Below are 11,825 nucleotides of genomic sequence, written 5' to 3'. Positions count from 1 at the left end.
GCGCCAGGCGTCAGACCACCCCATAAGAATCAAATATAGAGGAAAAATCCGTTCTATATGACCATCAGTAAGAGGGACAGGGCGCGTATGATAGAAAGCAAACCTTGAAGGGGTCCGTTTCTTTATCCAAGTCCTTCTTGAAAATCTGATGTTCTGCTTGCTTGCGAACACGTTTAGGCTTGGACGCAGGTGTTGCTGGAGTGGACGGGGCAGGGGCTGGTTTCGTTGATGGAGCTGGTTTCGCTGATGGAGCTGGTTTCGCTGATGGAGCTGGTTTCGCTGATGGAGCAGGTTTCGCTGACGGAGCAGGTTTCGTTTTCGGGGTTGCAGTTGGTTTCTTTGGTGGGGTTGGAGTAGATTTTGCTGAGTTGGTCGTTGAGGGACCAGAGCGAGAGGCAGTGGGAGCGGTCTGAGGCTGGGGCTTCGGAAGCTCTAATGCAGTTGTTAGATGACGCAAAAAAAGAAAATGAATACGAACGTAGCGTTTGACTTGGGCTTTCGCTGTTTTACTGACGGGTTCTGTGCTGTCTGCGAGGCTCTGAAAGATATCAGTGGATGCCAAACGGAATGGGAACAACGCACCTCTGCTGAAAAGCAGCCTGGGCCTGAGCCGCCTGAGCCTGAGCCGCCTGAGCTTGAGCCGCCTGAGCTTGAGCCGCCTGGGCATGCGCATAAGCAGCGTCACGCTCAGCTTGCATATTCAACCAGTCAGAGTTCATTCGATTGTAGTCGTGGTGGAATTGTTGTCGATACATCGCCTCTGTTTGCTGTTGTTGTTGCCAATGTAGCTGCTCCTGCCGCTCCAGCACGTTCTCATGCGCGAGCCGAAGATTAGCCATCCATTCCGCAAGGTCGGGGTTGTTGTTCATCTGATCAGCGATGTGGGGAGGAATGTCGATGTGGCCAGAGGACGGATAGCCTTGGTCGTAGCTGTACTGGTGGTGGTTGTACTGATACTGGTTCGAGTTGCTGTACGACTGATCTCCACCAGTGGCGTAGTAGGGGTCAGCTGGTTGGAACGAGTTTGCGTCGAAGTCGGAGGTGAAGTTGGTGGTGTCGGGGCCACTAGCCCACATGGACTGGGCGACACCTTCGTTGTAGTAGCCGTTGTTGCCTTGGGAGGGATACATGAAAGAGTTGAGATGAAGTTAATACGACTCACCCGAATTTATAGCAAAAGTATGAAAGAACAAAGACTACCAAGAGTTCAAACGGTGTCAAAGAAATACAAGGAAGCTCACCTAATACGCCCGAATGGACTAAGTAAATTCTTGATTTGGGTCTTGAATTGACGTCAGCGGGCTTGGAACTCGCATATGATAAGCTGCAGGAAAAAGAAATAAGCCAAGAGCACGTCCAACGAAGGATCAGGCTTACCATTGAGAAACGGAGGGGTTGGCAAGGACGTGAATCGAGAGCGAAGAGGTGAATCGAGAGACACCTCGGGCCAGCAGTAACACCCGCTATAGTGGCCCGATTCACCCTATCACGGGCGCCAGGGGGGGATAGCCCTCGCTGGAAGGTGGAAGCAACGCGCGGAGGGTCCTTGGAAGCTGGCTCAAGCAGCAAAAACGGTGTCACACCAGCGTGTCACACCTGCTGTCAAGGTGTGACACCGGCTTCACGTTCCGACTCTCCAAGCAAGCTCCCTCTCTCGACTCTCTCTCAGCTCTGCCGCACATCTACCGCTGACCCGCCGCTGACCCGCCGGCCATTGCTGACCCATTCCGTCTCTTGCGGTCCGACCACGACATGACGCGTCACAACATTCCTTCGACCACTCGCTCTCCCGCCAATTCCCTCGTGCCGCGCCATGAACAAGAGCCTGGCAATGCCGTCTGCGGCAAGTCAGCGGGAACCAGCAACGAGACGGCTGCAAGCTTACCGCTCCTCGTCCCATTCGGCCAAGACTGCTTGCGACAGCCAAGGCAAACCCTCCGAGAACGGCAAGGATATGCCTGAATGGTCCGTAAGTGGACTCAGACGTTGAAAGGGATCCAAAACTGACCTTGGCGTTATACAGGCCGCTGACAACGCAATCATCTCCCCAGTATCGCGCAAGACACCACAACATGACCAACAAGTCGGGCGATCCCGACAACCATGACTCCCAAACCAGTCCTCTTTCGCCCGCAAGCACTCGGGTCGAAGGAGAACGGTGCGTCAAACCACTATCTTTTCTCGTCTCCACGACTGACAGGGCCTTCCGTCCTCCAGAAACCTCACCAACAAGAATCTCTGCTCCACGCTTTCTATAACTTTCCATTTTCCAAACCGCCCACAAGACGATTCGCCCTTGGATCTCGCGTGCGGCGTTCCGTTTACTTCATGAATTCAACACCTACCTCACCATTTACTGATGCTTTTTGTTCAGGTTTTCCACCTTCACCATCTCGGGTGCCATTCGCAGGGCTCTCGTCGTTACCAACCGCTGACCTTCCGACAGCGAGAAACCTAGCGCGTGGATTTTCTTTGACAGCTGGTGGGTCTATACTTTCGCACAATATTTGTCATTCACTGAATCATATTCAGCGGTCATTATCATATTCTTTCATTAATGCTTCAAACAATGTACATATATCCTGCATCAATCTCTTCCGCGTTGCAGCGAATCAACGAAGATGGTGATATCTTGTGTGATTCCGAATGTTCCAGCAGGACGACGGTAATATGGCAGGTGGGCAAGTATCCGAGCAGGTTCGATAATGATGAGGGGTTGGGGATATGTGGGGCTTGAGTATCGCACAACACAAGCAAGCCCTGGATGTGAGGCATATGGACTCTTGGCCTCATCGCTAACTGATAATGGCTCATGCGGCCGGACAAGCACAAATGTGAACAGCTTGTCGCTCAGAAGCATGGAAAATATGCTTTCAATGAAGCCAAACTCCTTCTTTTCTGTGTGAGGGTTGGTGAAGGAAATGGAACTGTTTCCATGGTGCTTCTGATAGGTGGAAAACACTCGACTGTTATGGTGGAATGTTTTTACTGGAAGGGCTTGGGAGGGAAAGACTTTGAAGCCAGCTTCCATTTCAACCATTCCAAAATCGGCTAGGGCTATGAATGGCGGAGAATAATAACGGTTGTGATAGTCGAGGAGCAGGTTGTAGACAGTATCTTCCAGCTGAATTGCTTGTCGTCGGTGAGTGGACTGTTCCTTTGGTGTGATAGTATAAGGCTCCAATGGGACTGACCCAGTTGGCTGTGGAGCTAAAATCTCCATTGCTTCCACAACTGCAGATTTGGACTCAGGCTCAGCAACTTTGGCACTGTCCCGCATGGCTGCAACAAGTCGCCCCCGTCGACAGATTTGGCGAAGCATGGTAAGATCCATTTCCCCTGTAATTTGTGAGAAAAATTCTAAAAGGTTTATGGCCATACACATGTGGTTGTTGGTTTTAATCTTTTGTAATGTCCCATTATGAGCCTCATACAAAAACTCAGCAAGTTGGATAAGAGGACCCCACCACTTGAGCTGAGCACCATAATGAAGAGCAAAGTGGTGGTTTGGCCGTGTGGTAAGCCCAGGAAAGAGATTTTGGGATGTTGTCAGATAGCGGACATAGTGCTCCATATACTTGTCGGCTTCCGCAGGGGTTACAGAGTAGGAGAGCAGAATATTGGTTGCAGCAACTAGATCTGTTAGATTTGCAAGTAGCTTTGTATCAAACTCCCTGCGGTCTAAAGGACCACAGCTGAATATTTCTGGCACAATCAGGGGGAAGTCAACTGTAATAGCAACAAACCAATTATCAGCTTTAAGCTTTCCATGCTTTTTGTCGCCAAGATTGACAGGAATCTGGTCAAGATAAGATGGAAGAATTATTTTCGAAAGACCTTCATGGAGTTTAGGTATGCCGAAATGCTTTTATTTTTGTCAGAAAAGATATGATGAGGGAAATAGACCAGAAATATACCGTTGTGAAGATGGTATGAGGTGGTTTCTCCTTCTCATATACCATCTCATCATCATCCTTGTCTTCTTCCACTCCTTCAGATAATGGTGGACCATCTGACTGGACTGGCACAGGTGCATTTTGCATCACTTGGGGAGGTCCAGAAGGACCACCAAATAAGGCACCCAGCCCCATCCCTTCAATCTCCTGCTCCACCTCAACCTCATCCACATCCATCATCTCCATATCACCCCCTAACTCATCTGATACTGTCTTGCTGGGCGCAGGGCTGCCAATTCCCCATTTGAGCCGACAATGATGCTGGACAACTCCTTCAAGCCATCCATGCATTACACCCAGAGTAATATGCTTGATAGCATCTCGATACTCCAGCTTGTGAAAAACTGAGAATCGGTGACCCTCATCATGGACAATCTGTTCACGTTCCTTCTTTGTCTTTGCAAGAAGGTGCTTGTATGCGGACTTTTTTGCCTCGGTGCCAGTCCGGAGAACAAAGTTGTCGTAATCGACACGGGTAATCTGGGCTCGGGAAAGCTTGCATAGAAAACAGAAGTTCTTTGCAGATGCAAGGCCCGCACAACCCAGAAACTTGATGAGAGCCTGGAGATCGCCTAATGCACACAAAATTGCAGTGCGATATAGAACACCCTCGATAGGATGATCAAATGTCCGTAAGCGTTTCCCTTTCCACATCTCGATAAACTGCTCGACAGGCTTCTCCATAAGACCATTGATATTATCGACTGTGGGCTCATCAGGAGGTGGGGTAATACCAGCGAAATATGCATTGTCCAGTTGGTGCCATAACTCATGCGGCAGGTTCAGACACACTGCAATAATTGCACCACAAGATGCCTTCTTGCCTGCAATCTTGTTGAGAAATGGGTTGAACCAGTCAACATAGAAGCTGAAGACAAGGTTATGGGGATTGGACGTGAAGTCACCAGGAAGGCTTTTCCATGCTGGGCTATCCCAAATAGAGTGCATGCGACCAGAACTCTTGGGCTTGTGAAGACGGGACTTGTCAAGGAGTTGCTCCATTCCAGGTCGACCAAGGAAATGCTCTAGCCAGCTTTGAAAGCTTTGAGTGCTATACAGCCTTCGTGGAACAATCTTCGGTCCACCACTTGTTTGGCGTTCTGCCCAGAGAGACGTCCCACATGTGGTATTGCCATCACGGGCGAGACAAGTCTGGGGGAGAGTTCGGATGGAATAAGCACGGAAACAAGTTGGGCAGCAAATGCTCCGATCGATTGCAGGCTCGATAGACAAATGATCTATTGCTGTACGGACATCGGTAGGAATCTTGTATTTCGTGGGCGACTCTGAGGCAACATTGTCTTGGGCAGTAAGGCGAATAATGATGTCGAGAATTTTCAGAACACGGCCACTAGTGTCTCTGCTGACTCCCCCCACAAGGTGCAGCCATGACACCAGTGAGTTGGTAAGAAAGCGAATTCGTTGTTTGAGAGACACTTCATATGTGTTAGTCTTGAGTTGACAGTAATATACGAGACTCACCAGCTCTGCCCTCATGGACAATCTGAAGAGCAGCTGGCTCCTGGTACTCTTCTAGAGGCTGTGGAGCAGCAGTAGTCTGAGATCGAGAATGAGCCTGGAAGAACAATCAGATAACTTGAAAAAGTAGGAGAAAGCTGTTCACCGAGCTAGGGGCTTGCTGTGCATGATATGCAGCATCTTCCTTGCGATGCTTGTACACAGTTCCCTTATGGTACCAGTGTCCATTCCTTAGTGAGCCGTCTATTGATTTCCAGACCTTGGAGCGGCAGTCTCTGGTGAGACAGGTGCAGACAAGGTAGTTTTCCTTGCTCTGGTTTGGGTCTGGCTCCAGGTCCTCATATCCAGTCCCACTGGACATGGTAAAGACGGAGGGAAGGGGAGTCATCAATGGGAGAGAAGGAGAGTCGTCAACGACATGAGGCTGTGTCGGGATTCACCGGGCCGGTCATGTGGCATGGAGTCTCGGACTGAGCGCCATTGAAAAATTTGCGTCCCAAAATGGACAGATTTTCATTTTTTCATTTGACTATTTAAAAGGGACAAAGGAGAATAAGAGGGATAGCTAGCAAAGGACTCCGGCTTTGAATGAGCAAAGCACCAAAGGTGGGAAAAGGACACGGGCGACTCATTTGGCAAAGGACGTGACATTGCCCGCCGTGTAAATACTGCAATAAAACTGCAATAATTCTGAGATAAAAACTTTCCAAGTCATAAGTCCAGTAGTCAGTGTTGTTTAGATCGCTGGCTGTGATCGGATCACCACCTTCCTAAATAGGTAATTTTATCTATGAGAAGATTCCCAGACACAAGACCTGTAGAATTTCATAACTAGTGTCTATCATCATCTATCACATCAGACCTTCCCAAAATGGTAATTTTGATCGCCCATCAAAACCTGCAACTTCAGCCACTCAATGTTTATAGTGGCTGGTCAACTCATATCATATTCAATTAAGCAAGCACACATGTCCATTGATCAGAATAAGAGCAATTAAAAAAAACAATTATTGACTACTGTAGCGCTGACGAATGGTACCGAGAAGAAAGAGAGATAAGAAAGTAACCCAGCTAGGCCTCTCGAACGCCAGGCGGACCCTTGCCCTTCTTGCCCTTGGCAAAAGCCCGTGCAGTGTTAACAGATTCCGCATTGACTTGGCGGGCTTTCCCAAAAGCAGGGCGCGGCTTGGGACGCGGCTTGACCTGACCTCCGCTTTTATCACCTGCTCCCTCACTGCCCGCTCTACCCATTCGCCTCTTCAGTCGGTTCAATGCCCGACCCCCATCATCCAGAGCTTGGTCGTTTTCCTTCTCCTCCACGCGCTTCTTTTTCTTCCTGCTGCCACCCTCCCCCTCATCCTTCTCAGCCCTTTTTCGCTTCAAGCTCCCATCCTTGGCCTTGCCCTTGGTCGTCTTGTGTGGTTGGGGCTTGGACTTGGCACTTTTGCGTGCAGCTGCCGCCCGGGAAAGTGCCGCAAGCATCTCGCGCCTGCACTCGATAGCAGTCGCCGTTGTAGGTGCAGTATTTGTGTTGTCTGACTCTTGGTTTTCCTCGATGTCCGTTTGTTCGTCATCAGTCTCGATCCGCTTGCGCTTCGTCGAGCCCCGGGTCGTTCCCTTTATCGTTCCTTATCTTGCGTGTCTTCATCGCCGGAAGCTCGCCATGACGTTGGAGCTGCTTGAGTCGCTTGAGCTCCTTCGCGACTCCAGCATCGTTGAGTCATTCCCACACACACGACTTGTCTTGAAGCGCGCGGTAGATATTACGCGTGTCCGAGTTGTTCTGGAGGGACATTCGCTTGAAGGGAGTATCTTCAGGCCAACGGAGCGTGACACTGTGGACAGCAACAATCCGCTCGCCGAAGCTCTCGAAGTTCATGCGGACGGCTTTCCCTACAATTTCCTCTGTAATGAATATCAGTTCACTGACAAGCGAGCAAGCATTAACACCTACCCAATCCACGCTGAATCATTGCTGCAGCCTCGACCCGCATCTCGGGAACAGTTAGTGTCGCCAGCTTCCCTGAAGAACTGCTGTGAAACTTGATCTGAAAGACGAGATGAACTACAAACCTTTGGCGCGCGCGACAGCCCACAGCTCCAGGAGTCCGGGAATTTGTGCAGGGTCCTTTTTGAAGATATCGGCGAAGAAGCGCGAGGCGCCTCCGGATTCGATCATGACGGGGACCATCGTGTCATTGAGATGTCCCCGACTAAAGAATGCCACGCCCAGTGTGCCTGTGCGTCTTTCGAGATCAATCATCTGCATTATGTTGTTAGCAACAGCACAAGTGCACGAAGATAGATGTTAGCTCGGTCGATATACCCTTGAGAGTATTGACCCCATCGACTGCTGCTGACTTGTTGTCTTTTCGAACCCCAGAACGCTGAACCTCGCGCTGAGTCTTGATGGCTTCGACCATGTTGTCCGTTTCTTCTTGCGTTATATCTCGCAGAAGACCAGGATCATCCGCAATCATGGCCTGAATATCCTTCAGCGTGTACTTGTCGCCTGCCGGACGATCTAAATGCAGTGTTAGTTGACCTTTTCAGCGAAGAAGGTACTGCGACATACCAGCGTTAAGCTCGTTCATCAAGTGCTTGATTTTGGCGTTATAGCTGTTGACCTTGCGGCTCTTCTTGTTGAATCGCTGAGAGGCGTTGGTAATTCGACGCAGAACTTCCTTCTCGGCGACCCCATGCGTGGCGGCAAGCTCTGGGACAGCAACTCGTATTGGCGCAAGGAGTTTTTCGATGGCGTCATTGAGCTGGATTCCTCGATTCTCCTTGACGAGCTTACGGGCCCGCATATTGGCGCGGTAGTTGGCCCCTTTCTTGACACTTCCACGCTTGCGAGAGGGGATGATCGAACGAAGAGGGTGACGACTAGCATGGGTACTCGTCGCACGTGCAACTGGAGAGTCCTCGTCGGCCCAGTCCTTGTTTCCGTCGTCGTCAATGGGCACATCATCTTCGCTTTGAGGAGCGGGAGAAGAAGACATCTTGGAGGGAGAAGGAGAGGCGGTCAGGGTTTGTGAAGAGTAGGTGAAGAAATGTGACATACCGATTTCTTCACATCTTGAAGGATCACTTTGCGGACTTCAGGGTTGCGGGTTGAGACCGTTTGGTGACATCTAAGTTTCGTTATATTGTGTGAGCTGTCTAATCGGGCGTTTCGTAAACTAACGGTAATCTAAATGCGGCCACGCATTCGCTCCTGCAGGGTCTTGCGGGTATGGAGCTCGATTCTTCCATGCTGAAGCTCGTCGACGGCCGTTGAGCTTGAAAGAGCATTAATAGTTAGAGATGTAGAGTGACAAAAACTCACTGGTCTCGATAAACATAGTGCGTTGATGAATTGTAGGCGAAGATGGTTTCCCGACGTTCGAGTGAAGCTGTGGCTGACGCGGCGATGGCCGATGCAGCGAGGGAGAAAGGAGCGGACTCCGCTGCTGCCAGGTCTGTTGCAGTTTCAGAGGTTGCAGCCTCAGAGTCGGTCTCGTCAATGGAAGACTCGGAGACAGTGCCGATCGCTCTGTGAGTCGAAATCGATTCATTGGTGCCGAGATTGAATCGGCGGCGCTGTATGGCAGATGCTGCAGCCTGAGGTTGCCGGACATAGCTCGATGAAGAGACGTCGAGGCCTTTGGTAACCAACTGCGCTGCTGCCAAAAGGTAGCGCGAGCCGGGTGGTATGTCGCTCTGGCGGAGTGACTTCTTCGAGATGGTTTTCGATGATATGTGGGATGTGTTTGGGCACCGTTTTGTCGTAGAAAGGTCATTGGGTGCGATGAAAGCCGCCGAGGGAAGTATCGCGCCATGTGGGATGGATGGGAGATCGATGTGAAGACCAGTCTCAAGATCGTCGTGATCGAGAGCGCAAAGGACATTCCAGTGCGACAAAAAGCCACTCCATGTGAGATGCCCGCTGATTTTCTCGCGCTTGGCTCCAGGAACATTGAGAGCCGCACTTCTGGGGATGACTGTTAGGGATTGAATGAAAAACGTGGTGGTAGGACTTACAAGAGAGTAAATCCTCCAACACCAGGAAGTAGCCAGTAGTACACCTTGTCCGACGTCTCGTGGGCTTCAAAAGCATTGTAGTTCGGACTGGGAAAGAAGGGAGGCTTGCAGAAATCCGCCTCCTCCATGCTAAAAACGACCCGATGAGCTGGCGAAGCCATGGAACGCGGCGGACACTTACAGAGAGCAATGTGAGTGTGGACTCCACCAATAGGAACGACCGCTTTGGATGGCGTTGTGTTCAGGCCAATGTTGTCGATGCAGACAGTCGTTGAGTGAAGTCAAAAAGTTGTCACTCCGAGGTGTGACTCGGACTTGATGTCATGGTCGATCAATGGTCAATCGAGCAAGAAACGCACTCCGATCCAACATAGTTATGGATAGTACTAGTTGGGCATACCATGCAAGTCAAGTACTTTATCACTAATGTTTCTTCATCCCACCTGGTATACTGACATATTATAGTACCCACTCAACGCTGATGAATTGCTTCGACCATTCAACACAGAATCGACACGAGACTAATGGAATCATATTGCGTGCTTCATCCTCCCGATCCTTGCGCGTGTGTTACGCTGTTTCATTCCATTTATCCATCCCTTCATTTCCCCAGCATAGCCATCCTCGATGTCCAACATCGAGGAACGTGAATGCTTGAACTCGGAATCCCAATCTTCAATCGGGAAGCACGATTGAACTTGATTCGCAATGTGTGCAAGGTGAGAATCTAGCCATTGAGTTCTCCTCCTATTCTAATATCTTTGTAGGCTGTGAATTGTCTACAAGTTGGATGTACTACTTCGACTCAGGAATGCACTCTTCTAAGTTGTACGAGACTTGTCCTCGTGAACTTGAGATGTTTGACCAGTATCTTACCTCTAAACGGATATCTGATGAGCTCTGTCAATGAACGAGAAGACATTGCTATCTCAGGTCCAGTGTCAATGTCGGTGCTATTGGAATCGAAAAGGATTTGCCTATGAGTTCGCTTAGATCTCCCCATCAGGTAAGCTCGGGGGTCTCGGACGAGTCCGGGACGACACGTCATGAGTGACATGTTGTGACATGTCACCCTTCAGGGCTGTCCGACGATGCACAGGTCGGCGGCGCGCTCGTCCCGTTTGCTTGTCCTTGGCTCCTCTAGGCCTAGCCTTGGGCTCCTCTCTACTTCTTCTCCCGCCTCCCTCAAGCAAAAGGCTCTCAATGCCAGCGCCATCAAGAAGTATCGTCTCTCAGTGGCAGAGGAGATGGAGGCCGAACTCGAGAGTGCGCGTCGTTTGGCATGCTATTTCGCTGCTAATTCTTCATGCAGTGATGGACCAAGACTCTCTGGACACCCTCCACACTCTGCAAAACATTGCCGCTGATGATGACTTCGACACGACAAACCTGCTCGCTCAAGGAAACATTCTCACTCTCGGCAGTGTGCTCGATGGCACTCACGCTCCCAACCTAAGCCATGCCGGAGGCGAATTTGAAGGGTTAGAAGAGCTCTTGCACGGGGGGCGAACAACGAGCAAGGTTCTTGAATACCGTTATATCCTATTTGCATCGCTAACTCACCATCCTCTACAGTCCACCCCGCCGGGACTGGAGAACACGGCGTGAATCAACTCAGAGACGTGCCGAAGCATTCGCGGTCCAAGGTCCCACAATGCTCAATGCCTATTATCGATTCTGTGCTGGCGACACTTCTACTACACCACCGGAGAGTCAAGCTGACGCCGACCTGTACTCTGTCACCATTGTCAACATCTTCGGTGCGTATTCTGCGTCTCTCCGTCAAGTTTATGCTAACGTTTTTGCCAGAAACAAAATATCATCAAGAAGTTTGGCTTGACCCGACCGCGAATGGTATTGCACCAGCGTTGGTTGCTCAAGGCCTTTTCCCATGCTCGCCATGGGCCCCGAGTGTTGTCATAACATTCAAAACTCTTGAGCTCTATCGTGTAGCACACGTGCGCTGCCCACAGTATACTATTCAAGCATTCGTTCGCACATTAAGCGACTTACACGAGGTTTGTTTTCCTCTTTCTATCGCAATGTCAAACTAATCTCAATACCAGGTTCCTCATCAACCATATCTTCGTCACCAGTTCTCTGTCGCCTACGACGTCCTCCTAGACCTTCGGCGCCGAGCAGAAGCCGAGGTTTTGTCACTCCTCGGGCGAGATAATGGCCCATGGCGTATCAAAAACGTCTGCGCTCCCTGCACTTATCGACTCGAAGCAGAGCCGCCTCTCAAATTTGGCATGCTTTTCGCGATGGATGGTAATGACTCTTTGAAGCGGGTGGAGAGGAAGGAGTTGACGGAAGATGGAGAGACGTTCCGGAACAAGGAACGACACGATCCTCGAGATGCCAGTA

This window comes from Mycena indigotica (genome assembly GCF_014461135.1).
Source record: "Mycena indigotica strain 171206Taipei chromosome Unknown Mind.scaff0002, whole genome shotgun sequence".
Lineage (NCBI taxonomy): Eukaryota > Fungi > Basidiomycota > Agaricomycetes > Agaricales > Mycenaceae > Mycena > Mycena indigotica.
The sequence above is the reverse complement of the archived record's forward strand: the minus strand, read 5'-3'. Positions refer to the sequence as shown.